The following is a 23137-nucleotide window of genomic DNA, read 5'->3' on the forward strand; positions in this document are numbered from 1 at the left end:
AGTAGGCTTCGTGCCAGGGTTGCAGGGATGGTTCAACATACAAAAACCCATCGGTGTAAACCACCATATAAACAAACTGAAAGAAAAACATATAATCATTTCATTAGATGCTGAAAAAGCCTTTGACAAAATCCAACACTCTTTCATGATAAAAGTCTTAGAGAGATCGGAGAAACAAGGGCCATACATAAACATAATAGAGGCAATATACAGCAGAGCAGTAGCCAATATCAAATTAGAGAGAAACTTAAATCAATTCCACTAAAATTAGGGACAATATAAGGCTTCCTATTCTCTCCATATCTCTTCAATGTAGTGTTTAAGTCCTACCTAGAGCAATAAGACAACTAAAGAAGATCGAGGGGATACCGTTTGGAAAGGAAGAAGTCAAAGTATCACTATTCACAGATGACATGATAGTGACTCCAAAAATTCTACTGGAGAACTCAGCTGATAAACACTTTCAGCAAAGTGGCTGGAAACAAAATTAACTCAAAATATTAGTAGCCTTCCTTTATACAAATGATAAATGGACTGAGAAAGAAATTAGGGAAACAATACCCTTCACAGTAGCCACAAGTAATATAAAGTATCTTGGTGTAGCTCTAACCAGGCAATCCAAAGACCTGTGTGACAAGAACTTCAAGTCTCTAAAGAAAGAAATTGAAGAAGATATCAGAAGATGGAAGATCCCCTATGCTCATGAATCAGTAGGATTAACATAGTAAAGATATCCATCTTACTAAAGCAATCTACAGATTCAATGCAATTCTCATCAAAATGTCAACATAATTCTTTACAGACCTTGAAAGAACAATTCTCAACTTCATATTTAAAAAAACCCTAGATAGTGAAAACAATCCTGGACAATAAAAGAACTTGTGGAGATATCACCATCCCTGATTTCATGTTGTACTGCAAAGCAATAGTTAAAAAAAAACTGCACGACACTGGCATAAGAACAGACTAATTGATGATGTAATCAAATAGAAGACCCAGAAATAAACCCACACACCTATAGACATTTGGTTTTTGACAAAGAAGCCAAAACCATACAGTGGGGAAAAAAAGGAAGCATCTTTAACAAGTGATGTTGGTCTAATAAGATGTCTGAATATAAAAGAATGAAAATTAGACCCATATATCACTCTGCACAAAACACAAATCCAAGTAGATCAAAGACCTCAACATAAAACCAAGTATACTAAATCTATGAGAAGAGAAAGTAGGTAAGAGCCTGGAACTCACTGGCACAGGAGACAACTTCTTGAACAGAACACCAATAGCTCAGACTCTCAGATCAACAATTAATAAATGGAACCTCATGAAACTAAAAAGCTTCTGTAAGGCAAAGAGCACTGTCAATAGAATGAAACAGCAGTTCTCAACCAACAACCCTATAGCTGACAAAGCGCTAATATGAAAAATATATAAAGAATTCAAGAAATTAAACACCAACAAACCAAATAATCCAATTAAAAATGGGGTACAGAACTAAACAGAGAATTCTTAACAGAAGAATATGGAATGGCTGAGAAACACTTAAAGAAATGCTTACCGTCCTTAGTCATCAGGGAAATGCAAATCAAAACATTTCTGAGATTCTATCTTACACCTGTCAGAATGGCTAAGATCAAAAACTTCAGTGACAGCACATGATGGTGAGGAAGTAGAGAAAGGGGAATATTCTTCCATTGCTGGTGGGAGTGCAAACTTGTACAACCACTTTGGAAATCAATCTGGTGCTTTCTTGGAAAACTGAGAATAGGTCTACCTCAAGACCCAGCCTTACCACTTCTGTGCATAGACCTGAAATATGCTCCACCATACAAGGACATTTTCTCAACTATGTTCATAGCAGCTTTACTCATAATAGTCAGAAACTGGAAACAATCCAAATGTCCCTCAACCAAAGAACAGATAAAGAAACTGTGGTACATCTACACAATGGAGTACTACTCAGTTATTAAAACAAGGAAATCATGAAATTTGCAGGCAAATGGATGGAACTAGGGAAAAACATCACCCTGAGTGAAGTAACACAGACCCAGAGAGACAGACATTGTATATTCTCACTTATAAGCAGGTTTTAGCCTTATAGTACAGGATAACCATCCGACAATCCACAGACCCCAAGAAGCTAAGTAACAAGGAAGGCCCAAGGGAAGATGCTTGCATCTCACTCAGAAGAGGAAACGGAATAGACAGTGGAAGTGGATGAGGAGAGGGAACAGGGTAGGAGAGGGGGTGCAGAAAGAAATAAGGCTGGAGATCAAATATGAGGAGAGTAAGGCCAGAAGGCCAGAGGCTTAGAGAGAGGTGGGGCATTTCTAAGACAATCTGGGCAGGGTAGGCTTCAGAGAGGATATGGGGGTGACTCTAGCTAAGACTTCTAGTAGTGAAGGGTCATGGGGACTGAAGAGGACACCTCCCAGCCAGTCAAGACTCCTAGTGGGGGGAGGGCAACACCAAACTACCCACAAAAACCTTGGCCCAAAATTTAGCCAGCCTAAAAGATACACAGGGATAAAGTGAGAACAGAGACTGAAGATGTCCAACCAACACCTGGCCCAACCTGATCCCACTCCCACGGGAGAAAGCCAACCTCAACACTACTGAGGATACTCTGCTATGCTTGCAGATGGGAACCTAGCACAGTTGTCTCCTGAGAGGCTCCGCCCACCAGCAGATCAAAGCAGATGCTGAGACTCACAGCCAAACATTAGACAGAAAGCAGGAAGCCTTGTTGAAAAGTGTGTGGGGGGGGGGAGGACTGAAGGAACCAGAGGGGACAAGAACTCCACAAGAAGACCAACGGAGTCAGCTAACCTGGGCCCAGGGTGGTATACGGAGACCAACCAAGGACTGGACCTGGGCCCCTACACATATGTAGCCAATGGGCAACTTAGTCCTCATGTGGGTTCCCTCGTAAGGGGAGGAGGAGTTGTCTCTGAAATGGGCTTTGTTGCCTCCTTTTCAATCACTTCCATCTTGTGAGGCTGCCTTGCTTGGTCTCAGTGGAAGAGGATGCACTCAGTCATGATGCAACTTAATTGCTAGAGGGGGTTGGTGGGGAGGGCTTCCCTTTTCTGAAGAGTAAGGGAGGATGGACAGGAGGAAAGAGAGGGAGGGTGGGACCAGGAGGAGAGAAGAAAAAGAGCTATGTTCAGGATGTAAGGTAAATGACTTTTTTAAGGCAGGGGAAATAAAGAAATTTCATCCCTTTGACTTCCAGATACAAGTGAATAGATAAGAGTGGCTCAGATCTATGTGTTCGTTCTTCATTGGTGTGAAAGCACAAGTGTCCAGATCCACAGTGAAGTGACCATCACAGGTCTTTCACGGCAAGCTAGTTAGCACAGAATTATTTCTATTACATTGTCAATTAAAAGCTGGAATCACCGTCATCAAATTCTGCTAGCGTCTTCTGAATCGTACCTGCAAATCTAAACTGGGGAGACTAGAAAAGTTCCTTCCCAGTTGTGTATTCATATTATTGTTGTTGTTGTCGTTGTTGTTGTTTTCAAGGCAGGTTGTCTCTGTGTAGTCTTGGCTGTACTGGATCAGGCTGGATTCGAACTCACAGAGATCCACCTGCCTCTGCCTCCTGAGTGCTGGGATTACAGGCGTGTGCCACCACGCCCTGCTGCTGTGTGCTCATATTAACTGGCTAGCCCATCCTTTGTTCTATGTTAACAGTTCAGTAAGTCTGCCACATCTGACCTTAAGTTTGTGCCTTGTGTATGTATGACCACTGTCACACCCTCATTTCACACATTTCACATGACAACAATTGGCTTTTGAGAGCGCCTGAGAAAGTGACTGTGAAAAGTGTACAGGTGTTCGTCAAACTCAAAGGACTGTGGGCTGCCGTGTCTTCCCCATCACCTGGCTTGGGGCGGGTGTATGAGCTGACCCCGCCTTGGATATCCACATGAGAGCTGGCTCTGTGGGAGGGAGTTCTCCATGTGTGGGCATTGTTGAGGCTGAGACCTCGATGGTGGCATTGTGAAGGAGTAGTCCCTAATGCCTGCTGTTCACAGGACAGGGACATTCATTCTACCTGATTCTCCTAATAAAGAAGCAGCTGGCATGCACTACAGTGAGAAACGGGAACTGACCAGGAGTCTCACATCACAGTCTCGCCCCTTCGTAAGGCAACACAGGACTCAGCTGTCTCCATTTTAGGAAGGCAGTCCTGTGTCAGCAACAAAGCTTCAGGGAAGGAGTCATAGGAGGAACACATGGAGTCACGCCACAGCCAGCACTGCTGTGGAGCAGAGCATGCTTTCATTTACCCCCAGGTCCTCTGCCTAGAAGTGCTCTCTGTAAAGGACAGGACAATGGCTTCCCTGTGCAGAATACTTGGATGACACAAAGGCATCCCAGGCCTCACCGCGGAGGTGTTTAACCCGATCAACGCTCACAGCCTTCACCCCCGAGCTCCTGACTGAACACAGGTTTTCATCTGAACTTCATCACTGTCTGCAAAGCCCAGGCTGCAGTGCTATCAATCACACCATGGCCTAATGAGGAAAACAGTCTAGGGTGCTGGAATGTAAAACCAGAGCCAGTGAACAGCCCAGTCTCTTGCTGCAATGGGAAATCCTTTCCACTGCTATAAGACTGAGGGTGAAGGGGCCTGGCCTGCAATCCTGGCACTGAACACCAGCAGGTAGGGTACATGAAGACCTGCAGAAATGACTCAGCAAGATGAAAACACCTCACAATGCAGCACAGAGGCAAGCTGGCTCCAGTTACTGATGCTACAGCTTGGGGCTTTTTAACCTTTGATTTTAGAAAGAAGCAATATTCTCAGCTTGTTCTCAAAATGTCATGCTTTCCATACAGATTTCTCAGAACTTTCCAAGTGTACCTTTCAGAGTCAAGGCTGTTCAAGGACAGCCCTGGGGCCTGGCCTTCCAAACTCAGAGATGGGTGACCTAGCAACTATACGAAGGCCGTTCCCCCAGGAGGCTCCACAGGGAAACAGTAGCCTCAGACTCCAGATGCTGAAGGCAAGAGCACGGTGAGTTCCATGCAGTGGGGCCCAGCACAGGCTATGCAGTCAGGGAACACGGGGTGCACGGTGAGTTCCACGCAGTGGGGCCCAGCACAGGCTACGCAGTCAGGGAACACGGGGTGCACGGTGAGTTCCACGCAGTGGGGCCCAGCACAGGCTATGCAGTCAGGGAACATGGGGTGCATGGTGAGTTCCACGCAGTGGGGCCCAGCACAGGCTACGCAGTCAGGGAACACGGGGTGCATGGTGAGTTCCATGCAGTGGGACCCAGCACAGGCTATGCAGTCGGGGAACACGGGGTGCATGGTGAGTTCCATGCAGTGGGGCCCAGCACAGGCTATGCAGTCAGGGAACATGGGGTGCATGGTGAGTTCCATGCAGTGGGGCCCAGCACAGGCTACGCAGTCAGGGAACATGGGGTGCACGGTGAGTTCCATGCAGTGGGGCCCAGCACAGGCTATGCAGCCAGGGAACATGGGTGCGTGGTGAGTTCCATGCAGGGACAGAAACCAAAACACTTTAGCTGCAGAGAGTGGGAAATGGGGGTCATGTGTGCCTAAAGCATGTGCCTGGGGATGCTATGTCTGCCTGGGCCTGGGTCTCTCAGATTTCTCTTAAGCCCAAAAGCATGGGATATATCAGTAGAATTGCAGCCATTCTGTCATGGCCTAGGAGCTGGAAAAATTGTTATGAGACATACACATTCCCAGTAACAGCAGCCCCCTCTACACACACTAAACATACACAGACAGACACACATACACACAGACACAGACAGACACACACACAGACACAGACAGACACACACACAGACACAGACAGACACACACACATACTACAAACATACACACACACACATAGACAGACACACACACACATACAGAGAGAGACAGACACACACATACATACATACACAAGCAGACATAGGCACACAGAGACAGAAACAGAGAGACACACTCACACAGACAGATACACACAGAGATATGCACGCATATAGACACACAGCCAGAAACAGATACACATACACAGATACACACACAAACACACAAAAATAGAAACATATACATACACTACAGACACATATACAGAGACACACATGCAGACACAGACACACAGACATGTATACACACAGAGATAGATACATATACACACAGACAGACATATATACACAGACACACAGAGACAGACATATATACACAGATGCACACACAGAGGCACACACACACACACACACACACACACACACACACACACACACACACACACACACACACACCTCACAGTGCAGAGGGACGTGCACACCCTGACCAGAGGAGCCCAAAGCAGGAAATGAGTGCCCACACTCTTGCCGTTCTGTGCCCACAGGCTGGGAGAGACCCTAAGCTCCCAGATAGTGCCGAAAGGAAAGAAAACCATCCAGAGAGGAAAAGAATGTAAAACCATTGGGCCTGTGAAGGCGCATCAAGACTTGACTACAAGAACTTGGCAATGACATCTGAAGCTACAAAGAGCACGCCAAAAGCTTTCCAAGCACAGGGCTGAGGGAAGTGTCAAGGGAAGGAAAGGGAAACTCAGAAGCCATGATAGGAAGAGCCGCCTCTCTTCCCTACAATGTAACTGGCTTTTAATCTAAAAGAACAAGTTAGTGAGCCAAAGCAGCTCCTTAAAGAGCCACGCATGAGCTTCTGCACACTCCTCCAGGCTCTCTCTCTGTAGCTCAGGCTGTCCTGGAACTCTCCCTGTAACCCAGGCTGGCCTTGAACTCAGAGATCTGCCTGCCTCTGACTCCCTGGTGCTGGGATTAAAGGCATGTGCCACCATACCTGCCTAACTCTTCCCTACAATCTTAAAACCAAGAGTCTATTGCACCCCGGGAAGGTGAACTTCTGGAGTAACAAGAACACTCTGTGCACCATCTCCAAAGGCCAAAGGCTCATGATGCCATGGGGTGGGAGGCAGGAATCAGGGTCTACAGAATTCCAAAGAAAAGGGAAATGCACCTGTTAGAGACATGCAGGTACATCACATGCCCCAAACAGACCACCTGTGATGTCATCTCTTTATGAGGCACCCCTGAGAGATGTGATAGAACCAAGGGTCCAGAACAGAGGAACCAGTCTTGCAGAAAGACCCACGTGGGTTATAATTTCTTAATACAATACTATCACCTTAGTGACAATGAAACAGTGAGGTCATGAATATTAAGAAGTCATTTATTTGTCATTAGAGTTTAAAAGGTACTTGAATGACAAAGGATGCATCCATAGGGAAAAAGCTGTCTTAGTTACCTTTCTCTTCTTGCAACAAGATATCGTGACCAGGGAGACTTACAGAAGAAAGAATTATTGAGGTCTGCAGTTTCAGAAGGTGAGTCCATGACCATCCTGGCAGCAGGTAGGCAGGAAGCAGGCAGGCAAGGAGGGAGGGAGGCAGGAAGCAGGCAGACGGCAGGCAGGCAGATAGCAGGCAGGCAGCAGGCAGGCAGGCAGATAGCAGGCAGGCAGCGAGAGAGGCAGGCAGCAAGCAGGCAGAGAGAGAAAGAGAGGCAGGCAGCAAGCAGGCAGGGAGAGAGAGGCAGGCAGGTAGCAGGCTGGCAGGGAGAGAGAAGCAGGCAGGCAGCAGGCAGGAAGCAGGCAGGCAGGGAGGGAGGCAGGCAGGCAGGGAGGCAGGCAGCAGGCAGGCAGGGAGGCAGGGAGCGAGAGAGGCAGGCAGCAGTAGGCAGGCAGGCAGCAGGCAGGCAGGGAGAGAGAGAGGCAGGCAGGCAGTGGAGCAGTAGCTGAGTGCTCACATCCTCATCTGCAAGTAGGAAGAAGAGCACTAACTGGACCTGGCATGGATTTCTGAAACCTCAAAGCCCACTCCCAGTGAGACTCCTGCTCCAATAAGGCCACATCTCCTAATCTTCCCAAACAGTCCCACCAAGTGGGAGGCCTGTGGAGGTCAACCTCATCCAGGCACCACAGGACTTCGTTTGTTTGCAAAATGGAGAGAGGAGAGACCGACTTTAACTCAGTTCCTGAACAGGGCTCTGCCGGTGAATCATAAGCAACAAGCCACTTGCCTTAGATGTCCTCAGGGGAAATTCAGCACCCCGGAGCTCTCAAGCTTTGCTCAGCCTTGCCTTTGTTCTCAGTCCTAGAACTGTTTTCATGAAATATCCAATGCAATTAGCACTTCGCCAAACCTTTGGCAAAAGCAGCGGCAAACAGCAATTTAAGTTTCTACAAATGCAGAAATGTTCCCAGCAGTTCAAAAATCTTAAATGCCCTCTGGCTGCCGGTCTTCCTGTTTTGTCTTGTGAAGTTCCAGGATGATAGGAAAAAATAAAAGTAAAACCAAAAACTGATTGCCAATACCACTAGCAAGCAAGGAGCCTCCCTGTGCATCCATCCAGGAGCTTGTAGCTCCCGGCTCAGATTTAATCTATTCCGGTTGCTTTTTGTATGGTACTAGGGTCCAGTTTTATTTTCCAACATAGGAAACCCAGTTTTCCCAACACAGTTGCTTTCCCATTGAGTCTTCTTGGTGACCTTGCTACAAATTATCTTAGGGTTTCTATTGCTGTGAAGACACACCATGAGCACAACAACTCTTATAAAACAAACTGTCTAACCGGGGCTGGCTTACAGTTTCAGAAATTTAGTTCTTTATTATCATGGCGGGAAGCATGGCAGCCCACAGGCAGACATGGCACAGGAGAGGCAGCTGAGGGCTCTACATCTGGATCAGGGGAAGAGGATGCCACACTGGGCCTGGCTGGACCTCAAAGCCCTCTCACAGTGACACTTCCTCCAACTAAGCCACACCTCCTAATGGCGCCATTCCCTATGACCCTACAGGGGCCATTTTTCTTTTTCTTCAAAACACCACATGAATCTTTTGGCCATGCATGCTCCATAAGCTTATTTCTGAGCTCAACATCCTCTTCTGATAGCGGATCTGTTTTAATGCCAATACCAGGCTGTTCTCGGTACGCTAGTTTTGCAATGTGCTTGAAATCAGGAGCGTGGGACTCCATCTTTGCTTCCTTCTCAAGATGGATGTGGCTACATGGACTCTTTCCTGGTTCCTTTTGAATTTTAGTTTAGCACGTGTGAAGGGGACACAGGAGAGGGGACATTGAAGTCAACAAGTACAATTTTCTGTTCTGTGGGAGGACAAAGTCTAAGATCTACCAGGTTGTGAAGACAATAGTTAATGACACCGAGTGATACCTTGAAAGTCCCCAAGGAAGCAGCTGGTCCTGGTGCTGCTGGTCCATCAAGAGACAACAGAGGCAGCAGATGCAGTGTTTGACAGACTGTAGTTATTATTTCACTCCGAGTCTGGGTACCACATAGCATGTTTTGCATGTTAAGTACAGAGAATGGGACATGCTTTCCCAAGTCTTACAAGTCACTTGTTCCTCACCCATGACCCCTATACCTACAGACTTAACATATAGAAAATGTCAAATGCAACGACGTTGTGAAAATTCCCCAGACGGTCTGGAGCCTGCACTGTTTCCACGAAGATCCGAGGTAGAGTGCAGTTGCCAACACCCACGTAAGTTGTCTCCCTAAATTGATAAAAATAGAAGAGGCAGGGACCCCAGCACTGCAGTTCTGAGAATGCCCTTCCTGGAAGCCAGGGACGCAGAAGAGAGTCCTGATCCTGGCTGCTTGTGTATCGCAGGCCCTGCATGGAAGCTGTATATGAGAATGTGACCAAAAGGGAGAGGAGCACCTGGAAACCTTGTGACTGAGCCAGGTGGGCAGGCCAGCTCATCCCCCTCCCCGGGCCATGTCCCAGCTTCTGCTCTAAGTCCCTGTTTAGAAGCACCGAGGCCAGCAGCTTCACCGCGACCCCATCCCTGCTCTACAGAGCTCTGCTTTCTTCTACGCGCACAGCTCAAAGTGTGCAACAGTTTTCTTCCTAAAATCCTTTGCCCTTGGTGGTCCATGCACTGAATTCTTTATATTTGAGAGGTAAGAACCCAGGGGTCACTAAATGTAAATCTTGACCCCAATATTTCCATAATAAACTGGGCTGTCTTGTTGTTGAGTGTGTGTGTGTGTGTCCATCTGTCTGTCTGTCTGTCCGTGTGTGTGTGTGTGTGTGTGTAGACTTCTCTAGCAAGGGTGTGAGACCATGTGACAACAGTATCTCACAGAAACTAGATCACCGAAAAATCCCACATGATGGTCACACTAGAAATTCTTCCTTTGATTTTTTTTTCCCCCACAACAGATTGAAAGGTGGCCCTCAGTCCTTACCCTGGACAGAGAGCTCCTGACTCTGAGCCTCAGACTCTGGTTTCTGTGTTGTTTGCGGAGTCTCCTCCTCGTCCTCGAGCTTCCTCATGGCGGCCTCTCTGACGTTCAGTGTGGGTTGCTGAGGATAATGCTCAGAATTTTAATCATTATTTCTAATGTGCTATTCACTGAACTGTCTTTGTCTCTTTAATTGCAGGCTCTGTGCCACAAAGACTGTTTCCGTAAGAATTGTTCAGCTTTCCCTGCCTATTCAAACTCAAGGTGTTTGAGCAACAGGGCTGTCTTGTTTGTTTTGTTCAATTTAATGGCTAAGTATTTTCTGTGGGAGGTTTTGTTTTGGGGGGTTGATGTTGCTGTTTTGCTTGCCTAGCAGCTTTCTATAGGGTGATGGCGGTAACCAAATTCTTCTGGGATCCTAACAGTTATCCGTTGTGCCTCTTAGCTGTGAATGGATGAGACCATCACCTGCCATACATTGCTAATGAATAATTAATTATTCATCAATTCAGGGGAAGCACACAGTCTTTCCCTTCCTATCTCCCCTTTGCAAAACTAACATTTGCTTACTAAAGTAAGCTCTTTCTCTGGGTCACTTTCCCCCATATCTGTGTACTGAGATATTCTCCCTTATGCTAAGACTCTGAGACCCCCTTCCTATACCTCTCTTTCCTGCTGGGCAAGAACCCTTCCTCTCTCATGCCCCCCTCTTACCTCACTCTCATGAGCTCACCCTCCCAGACTCAGCCCCCAAAGGTTGCGGCATGCAGCCACGATACCAGGTGTTGCTGTGGCTTTGTCGGAGCTCTGGGGAGGCTGCCCACCTCCTGCCCTTCCATAGCGTCATAGTGGATATATGTGTCCCACTTCATAAGGGGGAAGCTACGAGGCAAAAATCAGTTAGCAGTGCTAGCTCCTCGTTATACTGTGCCACACGCTCTCCGAATGTAGACGCAGAGCACAGCAGCTCTGGCCTGAAGTGTTTCCAAATGGCCTGAGCCGCGCTGGCTTTCGTCCTTGTGCTGATTTAAATGGCACAGCACCAACCTTTAATCTGCATTTTCTCTAACTAAGATCTGATTCTTCAGGTGATGACGCTGTGTGTGACTGTCAGGAGCTGCCAGCAGCCTGGCAGCAGCATGGCAGAAAGCATACAAGGCAGGGACTCTGAAGGGCCTCATTGGGAAGCAGCTTCCAGGATCCAGGATTGGAAGTCCCTGTGGTCTCTCTGCTGAAAGGGAGTGGGCAGGAAAGGCAAGAGGAACAGCTTACTTCTAGAGTTTTGTATGTCTGCCTCAGTAGTCCTTTCCACCAGCGCACGCCTCCAGCCCTCCGTCAGCGCAGGCTTCTACACTGATCTTTGGAAAGGGGTATATCATGGGGCTGGAGATGCAGCTGTGTTGATACAGGGCTTTCTTCTTCTTTTCAGACACAAAGCTCTGTCACATTTGAATCCTAACGCTGCATGACAGCCAGGCACTATGGTCCACCTTACAACAGCCAATCCTGGTTGGTAACTTGGGGCACCTGGAAAGAAAGACGGACGGATAATTGAGAAATTGCCTCTATTGGATTGGCCTGTGTGCAAATCTATGATGCGTTTTCTTTATTGGTACACAAGAATCCAGCCTGCTACGGACAGTGCTACTCCTAGTAATTCAGCCTTGGGCTGTTGTTTAAGCAACATTCCTCCGTGGTCTGTGCTTCAGTTACTTCCTCCAGATTACCACCCTGAGTCCCTGCCTTGTCTTTCCTGGATGTTGGCTTGTGACATGCAAGCTGAAATAAACACAGGTTGGACAGAGTTAATCACAGCAACAAAAGAATAAATAATGTATGCCTGTAACCAAACAGTAGGGAGGCAGAGGCAGGAGGATCAGGAATTCAAGGTCATCCTCAGCTAAATAGTGAGTTCCAGGTCAACCTAGGACACATGAGACTGTGTCAGGGAGAAGAAACAGTGAAAGGGGGTCGGGGCTACACCTCACTAGGCACAGTGCGGCTAACTCTCCCACTTGGCCCTGGCAGGTATTGATGAAGTTCCATTACGAGAGGCCTCAAGAATGTGGGCAAGGGTAAGGATAGTCTACCTTAGCGAGGGCAAAGACATGCCCATCGGTTCTTTACACCTTAGGGTGGGTAATGGACTCAGCATAGGGGGTCTACAAGCATTGTTTATGCTCCGCTTAGCTAGCCTCTTGCCTTAGGACACATTGTATGAGTTCATACTGCAAGATCTTCCTTTAGGGAAGGGGAGATGGCTCAGTGGATACAGTGTGTGTGTCATGCAAGTGTAAGGACCAGAGTTCAAATCCCAGCATCTAGATTAAAAAAAAAAAAAAAAAAAAAAGGCAGGCTAGCGGGGTCATCTGCCTGTAATCCCAGCACATGAGGGGCAGAGACAAGAGATACCAAGGGCAGCTACAGTAGGAGAACTAGTAAGCTCAGGGATCAGGGAATAACCTCTAGGTGGGGAAAGTACCCATTGACTTAATGCCAACCTCTGGCCTTTTTATGTGTGTGTGCATACACACACGTGCGCATCCATCCTTACACATGCAAATATGCATACACATATACACAATCTAGATACAAACCTGCAAAACAAAACCTTTGTTTTTTCACAATCATTGAAAAGGGTGATTAGTTAATTAATTAATTGAAAGTCTCAGTTTTTAATGTGTGAACTCAGAGTATCTTTGAGGGTGTCGCTGATATTGAGTTCCATTTTCTGATGTCATAGCTCAGGATACCAATGGCCATTTCTCAGCCTCACTCTTGCCACAGCTTTCTTTCTGAAACTCTGACCTCATAGTTCTAGAGGTCACACACTGTAGCTTAAGCCTCCTTCTTTCTCCACCGGAGAGGTGTCTCAACCTGCATCCCTCAGATTAACCCCACTGTTGACTTGGATGACCAGTGGCTTTCACTGTGCCTTCTCCTAGATTCAATGGTGTCCGTATTTGCCTCACTGGTCCAGTTTTCTTGCAAAACTGGATGCTGGCATATTTCAGTTGTCCCCTTGCACATCTAGTGCCACCTACAGGCTTCACGTGCAGGGAGCAGCTCTCACAGTCCAGCAGCCTCCACCCTACAGAAAGCTCCTCTTCCTCTCCTTCCACAGGGAGGCCCAGAGGCACCGCTCATGTCACTCCCCCCAAGTTCACCACCACACATCCATCATTCACCTAAAGGACGTGTTCTACTGGGTTTCTGCATGTCCTGTGTCTAGTCTCTATAGGCACCAGCATAACTGTTTAGAAATTACTTGATTGCCAAAATCCCTACCCACATCCTCCATAGTGGGGCTCAGAGTGTGACACTACAGTGAGGCCGCCTGGTACCCTGGACACTGTGGCTCCCATGTCCCACTACAGTCACTCCCCAGCTTCACAGCAGTCGTGAAGAAGCCTGGCCTGACCTCCACGCCCTTTCCTCTCTATCTCCGTTGTCAATGCAAAAGCACCAGTCTAACCTCCAAAGCGAGGTTATTCCGGGGCCAAATATGAGTGACCATAGCCTGGGGACACAGATTCAGGTTACCCCAAATTCCTTGTTCCAATGTGGTAACAGCTTGATGAGGTTTTTAATTACTTTTTATTTTCATTTCCATAGAAGAGTGTGAATGCAGTCCTTGACTTCCACACATTACGCAGATGAATTTCCTGCCTTTGAGGAAGTCACAGGTATAGTATCAGCACATTCCCAAGTGCAGCAGATGAGGCCCCCCCCCCCACCGGGAAAAAAAAACCTTCTCAATCATGGTAACCCCCCCTTGCCAGGTAATTACTGATGGAACTTTATAGTAACCAAAGAGCCATAAGTCAAGGCTCTTCTCAAATACATTTGCGGAAACATCGCAGAGGCACATTGCAGTGAAGTGAGGGAAGTTGCTGTAAGCCCAGAAGCCACCAGCACTCTTGGTCCTCTGACTGGTTGGAAACCAGAGATCTCTTCCTACACCCCAGGCTTCTTATGCAACAGTGGCAAAGGTTGGACCATAAATGACATTGGGGAGACTAAAGACGGCAGAGATAGCCCAGCTCTGGCTTGTGCATCCCAGCCTCAATGGGGCACGGCTGTTCTAATCAGTTCATCAGCCTTGAAGAAGGGGCCAAAGAAGGTGTGGATCTCTTCGGGAACTTTCCTTCACACCACAGACCTTGCTCCAATGGAGAATGTGGCCTCCACTGCTGATAGCTGTGCAGCTATCTGCAGAGAACCATGGCAGGCCCAGAAGGAAGCAGAGAGCAAAGCTGTCAAAGACCTACTCATGGGGCAGGGAATAAAACTGGAAGACAGGAGACCTCCCCCAGAAGAGATCTCAAGAGAGGACCAGCTTTCCCATCACTATCCACCTGCCAGTTCTCCCCAGCAAATGCATGTGGATGAACATCCAGGAGTCCCCAAACAAGGCTTTGCAGCAGCTGAGACAATTTATATGGACGGCCAGGGCCTCCCAGGGAACCTAAGGAAGCAGGCAAGACTTAAACACAAACTCATTCAAGAGAAGAGAGGTAAGAGCTCAGGCCATCAGGGCAGCACTAGAGAGACTGTGGCACATTTACGCAGTAGAATATTATTCTGTTATTAATGAAAAAACAAAATTATTAAATTCAAAAGTAAATGGATGGAGCTGGAAACAATCAATCTGAGTGAGGTAATACAGACCCAGAAAGATACACAGCACTGGTTTCCTTTCATTTGTGAATGTTAGCTTTCAGTCTTCACGTGTGTGTTTCATTTGGAATGCCCATGGGGCCAGGAAATTGCTAAGGAGCCATGGGCAGGGTGGGGCTTTCAAGGGAAGGGAGGTAGAATGCAGTGGTGAGAAAGGCTAGAGCAGAATAATGGGACAGAAGGGAGGGGGCCACAGAGCACAGAAGAGGAGTGGAGAAACAGTGTGTGTGTGAGTGTGTGTGAGTGTGTGTGTGTGTGTGTGTATGTGTGTGTAGAACAGGAGTGGATATACACATAAAGAACACATTTAACACACTAAAGACTACTAAATGTCTGAGTGTAAGTACATGCACCACGGGAAGGCAGGAGCCCAAGGAGGCCAGAAGAGGTATCAGATTCCCTGGAACTAAATTACAGGCCATTGTGAGCCACCACGTGGAGTGGAAACATAGCCTAGGTCCTCTGCAAGAGCAGGGTTAGCTCTTCAGCCTTTGATAATCATGGCATGCTCTACAACGTCTCTCAGCACGGGGAGGGACAGTGCCACGGTCCCAGCCCCGGTCCTCAGGATGAGGAGGGATAGTGTCAAGGTCCCAGCCATGGGCTCAGGATGAGGAGGGACCAGCAGTGCCAAGCCTCTGAGGTAAAGACTGTAATGGTGCAACCAGTCAAGGATGCAGGGAAATTCAAACACTCCACGACTGTTCTGAGAGACATTGATAGCCATCCGCAAACCCTTCTGTAATTGAGTTTCATCTGGATTGTTGTCTTCTTGTCTGCAAAACTGACTGGATAGGCTTCAGCAAGTAAAACGCGGGGGAATTTCAGACACAGAAAAGTAATATTTGTACCAAGCCACCAGGAACACTTAAATTCTAAAAAGGAATATTTGAAACCCTCCCGGTTACGCCAACTAGCACAGCCACGGGAATTTGGTCACAGCCATTTGCATTTTCATCTAGGCTTCTCTTCATAGAGTTGTCACATAGGAATACGCCTTGTGGGCGTAAGGAAGAAGTCTCATGGAGTAAGGATATAATAAAAATATAGATGCTCAACAGAGGCTGCTATCAAATTAAGATAAAAACTAATAATGTGAGGTGCTGTGGGGTTGGGCACCCAGAAGCCTGGTGGGAGCTCTCCGCTTCGGCAGACTCTCCACTGTCTTTGTGTCTTGAATCACCAAATGATGATAACATGTTATTAGAGCAAAATTAGATGTTAAAATGTAACTACCGTAAAGGGGGAAAGTAATAGAGTTATGTACACGGTGCTCCTGTTCTGAGAACTGTATTTTTAGCCTGACAAATAAGCCAGAATGCTCTTCGGTCATAAAGCTGGAAAGCACCTTAGAAATAACTTCCCTCATTGTCTGTCAACTGAGCCCTGAGAGGCCCTGTGGCCACCTGAGAGGCCCTGTGGCCACCCGATATCAGGTAGAGAATAGCTGGCAGGAAGGAAGGAAACATGTCCCCAGGAAGGTCCTGGAGAGAATTCAGGGAAGCGCCTTCCTGTACCCAACACGGGCTCTTTGAATTCACAACATTTGCACTTAACTTTACTGCAGGGCAGGTTTTTGCTTCATGTTGTAGTGTGTGTGTGTGTGTGTGTGTGTGTGTGTGTGTGTGTGTGTGTGTGTGCGCGTGTGTGTGTGTGTGTGTGTGTGTCTGTGTGTGTGTGATATGGGGGTGTGCTGTGTGTGTGATATCTGTGGGGGGTGTATGCATGTGTGTGTGATGTGAGTGTGAGGGGGGTTATGTGTTGGTATGTAGTGTGTGTGTATGCATGTGTGTGTGGTGTGTGTGTATGCATGTGTATGTATGTGGGTGTGTGTCGTGTGTGTGTGATGTGGGGGTGGTGGTGTGTGTGATGTCTGTGGGGAGTGTATGTATGTGGTGTATATATGTGGGGTGTGTGTGTGTGTGTACACATCAAAAAACAACCCCAATTGCCATTACCCCAGAGAGTCTTCCACTCACCTGGGTTAAGTTTAAGCTGACTGGGCAGCCGCTTCAGAGATTCTGGACTCTGCCTCCCCATTTCTGGGATGGCAAGGACTTACCACCATGCCCAGCTTTTGTATGAGGGTTAGTGAATCCTCTCAGCCCTCTGCAATGCTATCACCTTATATTCTGAGCCTCTCCTCAGCACTAAATAGCAGTTTTTAATCTTGTCTGTTGGAGGCCCTTAAACACAGAAAACACTTAAAGGACCTGAGCCCATCTCACAAGAGACAGGAGAGAAACCCTGTCAGACCTAACTTGGTGTTCAGTGCTCTCCCACAGAGACACACCCCCAGGCATTCACTGGGACATTTCAGGGATGTTCCAGCACTGAGCCACACCCCAGACCCTGTTACCTTTTTTTTTTTTTTTTCATTTTTAAAAAGTTACTTATTTATTATAATTTATTCACATAACATTTAGATTGTTATCCCCTTGCTCTTATCCTCCACTTCCCTCCTCCACCCTCTCTCTCTCCTCCACCCTATTGCCCTCCCCTAGACCTCTGTCTGACAGGGGGAGGGACCTCCTCCTCCACCATCTGATCACAGTCAATCAGGTCTCAAGATAGCTTCCAGAAATGCCTGAAACTGGCAAGTATCACTAGGCCCCTCCCTTCCCAAAAGCATGTAAATAGTAAGGACTACTGAGAGTCACTCCATGACAAGCCACATAGCCTGAAGCAAGCAGAGATGAGCAGCTGAGCTGCCTGGGAGAGCAGCTGGGCCACCTGGAAAGGGCACTCTCCAACCTGCTGGGCTGTGTGCACTGTGCGCACTGAGCTCCAGGTTTCCCCGTCTTTGTGAGCTGCCACCCATACTGGGGTGAGCTTTGATGATACAGCTCTCTTAGAGTCCTGTCTGCTTCCATAAGTAACCTCTCGCACATACTCCTGTAAGTAATCCCAATAAAACTCACTGGTTCACCAAGATGGACCTTAGTGGTCTTTGGGCTTTGTTCTGCCATCAATTCTCTATCTGGCATGAGTAGATGGTCATTCGCACCTCCCTAGATTTAAGGTGGCACAGCAGCAATGCACTTTCCTTTTCTACTGACATTTGGTAACCTCAGATACAGACCCGCATAGAGAAATGTACCTTGAAGAGCACAGAAGCTTCCAGACTTAATTATGCTTCTAAACTTGCTTTCTGTTTCTCAGATGAATAGTCATGATCTTTTTTCTGATGAGATCATTATTGCCTATTAATTTGAAAAATGGATGACGGTACCAAGAGAAACCGTAAAATCATCAACTGCTAGTGGTCTTTCAAGAGCGTGTATAATGGGTCTGGGGGCGAGGCTCGGCTTGGCTGGTTATGGGCACGCTGCAGAAGTGTGAAGACCTGAGTTCAGATCCCAGGACCCACATAAAAGGCTGGGAATGGTAGTGCATGTCTGTTATCCCATTGCTGTGGAGGCAGAGGTAGTAGATCCCTGGGGCTTCTTAGCCAGCCAGTCTGGACCCTGTTCCAAAAAGTAATGTGGAGAGCCATTGATTAACGCTTATATGTAAAAAATACAATAATAATAATAATTTTTAAAAAGACACCCAACATTGACCTCTGGCCTGCACACACACACACACACACACACACACACACACACACACACACATGCGCGCATGCACACATGCACACACACACATGCGCAGGCACTCATGTAGAACTGTGAGTGTAGCTGGGTTGTAGAACCAAGCACATACTAAGGCCTTGTCTCTACCCTCGGCCTCACAAAGATAAGTGTATGTGCATACAAATGTATATGTATTTTCCTTATGTGCATAATAAGCATGTTTATAATAGTATGCCTACAAAAGTGCACGCACAAAGCTGTATTACTTACTAGCTCACTCTTTTGTGTGAGTGGCAGTTAACATTTATAGAAAGAGTGCAATATTGACCCAAGAGCTGTGACTTGAATCGTTATCTTAGTTTCTTTTTCTATTTCTGTGATTAAAATGCTCTGATAGCAATAACTTAACAAAGAAAGTGTTTATCCCTGGCTTACAGTTGAAGGGTGTAATCCATTGTGGTGGGAAAATCAAGGTAGCATGAGCTTGAAGCAACTGGTCACACAGCATCCGCAATCAAAAAGCAGAGAGTGGAAGGCAGATGCTACTGCTCAACTCCCTTTCCTCTGTTTCTATCATCCAGGGTCCCAGCAGGGTACCGTGCCACCCACAGTGAGACGCTCTGTCCCCCCTCAGTCAGCATATTCCAGATGATCCCCCTTGGGCAAGCCGAGAGGCTCACCTCCAAGCTGACTCTACGGTCTGTCAAGTTGATGCCATTTACCATCACACCTTCCTTCTTCCCACGCCTGTCCCGACCCCAAACAACCGTTAGAAGCAACTGCTGCTGTTGCCAGCATGAAGCTGTCATTAACCATGCTGCTGTAACAGGAGAGTTTTCAGGGCAGCGCTCCCTCTGCATGCTTTGTGATGGATGCTCACTCATTCCCAGTACTGGATATTTTATTTTCCCCCAAATTCTGCTGTAAGTCCTGTCATTGTCATGTGACCCTCACAGCACAAAGCTTAGCCACACACATAATTAAACCCTACATGTCTCAAATTAGTTTCTGCTCCCTTGTTAAAATAGTCTGGCCAAAAATAACTTAGGGAGGAAAAGGGCTTATTTCATCTTAGGTCCATCACCAGACAAGTCAAACCAAAAACTTAGGTCAGGAACTATGAAGGAGGAACTGCAGTAGAGACCGTGGAGGAATACTGCTTACTGCCTCAGTCTCAGGCTCATGCTCAGATACCTCTCTTACGTAGCCAAACCCACCCACCTTTGGATGGCAACACCTGCATGGGCTGGGCCCCCTACGTCAATTGGCAAACAAGATGAGGCCTCAGACACACTCACAGGTCAGTCTGATAGGAGCAGTCTTCGTACGAGGTTTCTCCATCCCAGATGCATCAAGTTGGCAACGGAGATTAGCCATCCCACTAGGCTTGAGGAGCAACAGAAAGGGGTGAGAGAAACTACTAGACATAAGACACAGCACTCTTTAGAAAAGCAGCTCATGTTGGCACAGCTAGGTGCATACAGGAAGTGTTGCCACACGTAAATGCCTTTATGGAGCCTGCAGGCACATGCAGAAATTGGTTCCCAGACAACAGGAAGATCAGGGTAGGGCATCAGACAATGACTGACTCCTAGAATATCCTTGCAGATGTTTGTCTTCCATCTTTGGGTCACAGAAGAGTGCTGCAAAGGGCAGGCTGAAGCGCCCTCCCATCTTTGTTCCTGTCTGGGAATCCGGCTTCTGTCCTGGAAACATACACATTCTTCTATTTCCTTTTAGCCTCTGAGGTCATTGCGCTAACGTCATGGTCTCCTTCTGCCACCCGCTTAGCTCATGTGCTGTCTCCCTCACTCCTTCCTCCTATAGCTGAGGTTTCTCACATTTGGCTTAAGGATTCCAGCTGGCTAAGACCTTTGAGAAGGGACTTGTTAATCCTGTCTCCTTCGGTGCTGTGTGGCCATTTCTGATCTTTGTCTCTGAAGGGCACAGGTGACTGCGTGGCTCAGGTTTGGCAGAGACACGCATAATCTGATGGGACACACTCAGCTTCTGTTGTGCAAACCCTGCTTCTCTACAGAGCTCCAGACACAGGCTTGGGCGTCTTCCTTCCTTTGGTTTGACCAACTCTGTCCTTTGAGGTAGAAGCAGGGCAGGCCTGTGCAAGAATGTCCCAGAGCACTTCTTTCAGCTGCCTTAGATACAAAGAGTCTCTTGTTCCTCCAGTCTGGACCACCGGAGCACATACTAGCTTTTGGTCCCACTCTAGGATTCCAGTATGTTCTACAGGCTAATAATTATCATATAGTAAAAATAAGACCATTGTGACCAGAAATGACTCATCAAAACAGCAACCCAACTCTGTCCAGTTTGCCTACTTAGAGAAGCATACTACCCTACAAATAAATACAGATATCTGAGTAATTCATTTAAAAATCAAAACCGAAAGTCCAAGAAGAGTTGAATGACATTAGAATTCCATTATTTTTGGTTGCATTACAAAGATGATGCTTCAACAGTAATCAGATTAGCTCAAGGAGAATGTAACAGTGAGTGCCCCTTAGGTTAGTTAGGTTAACCCATGTAACTGACTTTTATACCAAGGACAGAGTGGGGGGGGGGGCGGGGAGAGGGCACTGTTCCATACTTGTGAGCCTCCCTGATCCCACACAACCTTCCCAAACACTGTGAATGCCATTTTCTTCCCCTAAGAAAAGTGTTAATCACAGGGTGAGGAGATGCCTCGGTTAGTGGAATACAGTTATGAAGGAGTGAGTTCAACACACAGAACCTGTGTAAAAGAGTGAGGTATGGTGGCACAGGGTTGTAATCCCAACACTGGGGAGGCAGAGAAGGCAGATACCTAGAGATCAATGGCCAGCTAGACTGTCCAAATCTGAAAGTCCAAGGCCAGTGAGAGACCCTGTCTCAAACCAAAAAAAAAAAAAAAAAAAAAAAAAAACAAGATGGCCAGCACCTAAAGGTTACTAAGGGCTCCCAAGATTGACATCTGACATGTTCAATTACACATATGCAAACACACACACACATATGAACTTGTATGTACATGGACAAAAGGGAGTGTGTTAATGCTGTGACCCCTAGGTTCTCTTTGGCCCCTGTCATGGTCTCCCCCAACTTACGCAGCTGTTTTACATCCACAGCAAGCAGCACCAACTGCATTAAGCAGGAGAAATGTTATTTCCGTCCTGTGTTGCCACAGTCTTGTGTGAGACCTTTTACCATTCAGCAAAGCAGCTCTTGTTAAAAACTGTTACTAGCAGCTTTGGGTTTTGTTGATAGCAAGGCCAGATGGACATGGCTCAAGTGCATATGAAGAAAATTGGTTCCTAGTGAAACCTGTCCCTCAACATTTCATTGCACCTGCAGGGTTCTTGTCCTGGGCTCCAGGGGTATAATGGTTACTCTCCCATCCCTGTTACAGACACTTGACAAGACAACTGAAACGAAGAGTTTATATTGGCTTGCAGTTTGAGGGGATACAATCCACCATGGCAGGGAAGCCATGGTGCCAGATAACTCCACAGATTGGATGTGTATGGTTAGAAGTCCTCAACTCATGCCTTGGCAGAGTTTCCTCCTTTTCCTTAGTCTGAATCAAAGAGTGACGCCATCCACACTTACGGTCAGTCTTCCTTCCTAAGTCAGTCCTCTCTGGAAAAGTTCTCACAGGCACATCCTGGAGTGTGTGTATCCTGAGTGGTTCTACCTCCTCTCAAACTGACGGTGGTGATAAACCATCACAAAGGAACATGAGGGCTGCAGGTCTCCACACCACCATGACCAGTTCTGGGCAATTATTGTCATGGAGACTTTTTGTCACACTGAAGTCATATTGGCAAGGGATTTTCCTTATTTCCTTAGAAGTGGAACTAAAACTCCATACTTATCCCATGGTGTCACTGAGATTCTGTTAGCTGTGTACCTGCCATTGAATGAGAAAGTACTGTAAAGTTCTCAAACACTTCCCCCCTCCCCAGTTAACTCTAAAGATAGAAATCTTCTCTACAGATACAAAATGGGGAATAAATAATGGCGTAAACTTTTTCAAACATTCTACTTGAAATTATAAAATTGACTTGAATTTCATGTAAACACTGTAACCAACTTGGCAGAAATGAGGAGATCCTAAAGAGACAGTCGTGTCCTTCCTTTGCCCAACAGACTATTGAAACAGTGGGTTTGACTTTCATAATGCTCCCCTGATAAAACACTATGCCCAATAACAACATAAGGAAGAATGGATTTAAGGTCACAACCTATTGTTGTTAAATTATCAGTATTGCCTAGTAATTTCCCCACATCGAGCGTCACTTGTTGTTAATTTATCAGCATGCCCTAATAATTGCTTATTATCAGGCCTATACTTAGCAGTGTAACCTGCTAGCAATCAATCATGACACAGACAATTGTTATATTTTAAAATAGTCTTAGTTAACCTTGGGTGGAGCAGATATCAGTCCCCTAAACTACTTTCCATAGTGGGGCAAGTCCCCAATCCCATGCCATCTGCTTCTAAAATTTCTATCAAGCTATCTTCCATCCATAATCCCAAATACTTACTTATGTTCTTCATCTGGGCCAAGTCTTCCACCCACGCCGGCCATGTGCTTCTCTTCCATCTTACC

Source organism: Acomys russatus, chromosome 20, assembly GCF_903995435.1.
Source record: "Acomys russatus chromosome 20, mAcoRus1.1, whole genome shotgun sequence".
Classification (NCBI taxonomy): Eukaryota; Metazoa; Chordata; class Mammalia; order Rodentia; family Muridae; genus Acomys; species Acomys russatus.